This window comes from Buceros rhinoceros, unplaced genomic scaffold (genome assembly GCF_000710305.1).
Source record: "Buceros rhinoceros silvestris isolate BGI_N320 unplaced genomic scaffold, ASM71030v1 scaffold44491, whole genome shotgun sequence".
NCBI classification, from domain to species: Eukaryota; Metazoa; Chordata; class Aves; order Bucerotiformes; family Bucerotidae; genus Buceros; species Buceros rhinoceros.
The window spans coordinates 1,693-2,252 of NW_010393335.1; the positions used below are offsets into that span (position 1 = coordinate 1,693).

At 56.1% G+C, this 560-nt stretch overlaps 1 protein-coding gene across 1 annotated transcript in view; it reads right to left on the bottom strand.

Moving 5' to 3' along the window:
- Positions 1-560, bottom strand: part of LOC104501064 (striatin-interacting protein 2-like) — a gene marked incomplete at both ends in the record, with an annotated part of 9,777 nt that overhangs the window by 1,289 nt on the left and 7,928 nt on the right. The gene's annotated exons all lie outside the window — the stretch shown is intronic.

A 560-nucleotide genomic window follows, 5' to 3' on the forward strand; every position in this document is an offset into this window, starting at 1 on the left:
CCCCTGCTCGGGACACGCTCCGGCCCCTCCATGTCCTTCTGGCAGGGAGGGGCCAGGACTGGACACAGATCCTGTGACAGTTTTCACGTTGTTCACCACACTCTGACAAACTGGTTCTCCGGGCTGTGCAGAACAGCTGAACCTCCCTGGGTCAGAGCAAACCCACCTCATTCCACAGGAGCCTGAGAAACCTCCATCAGAAAGAGAGGAGGGAGCTAAGTGCTCCTGGGACACAGCTGCTCCTCACTGATGTACCTTTAAAGCTCAGGACCCGAAGTGGAAGCGTTTATCAGCAGGAGAACTAACGTATCACTTTCTATTTCCCCACACGTGCCTTCTCACTACACAAAACCGTACCCTGTAGGGGCCAGACCAGCCTTCACACACAGCTGAGGAGCAACAAAGACAGCAGCAAAAAGCCAGAAAAATTATTGTTTCATCGTTCCTGCAGCAACATCCCCTGCGGTGCCCCCCTCGGAGCAGGGAAACCCTGCCCGGTCCTACGGAGCTGGGGAGGGTCGGGCTCTCGCAGTCCTTACGCCAGCTTGTGATAGTCCAGC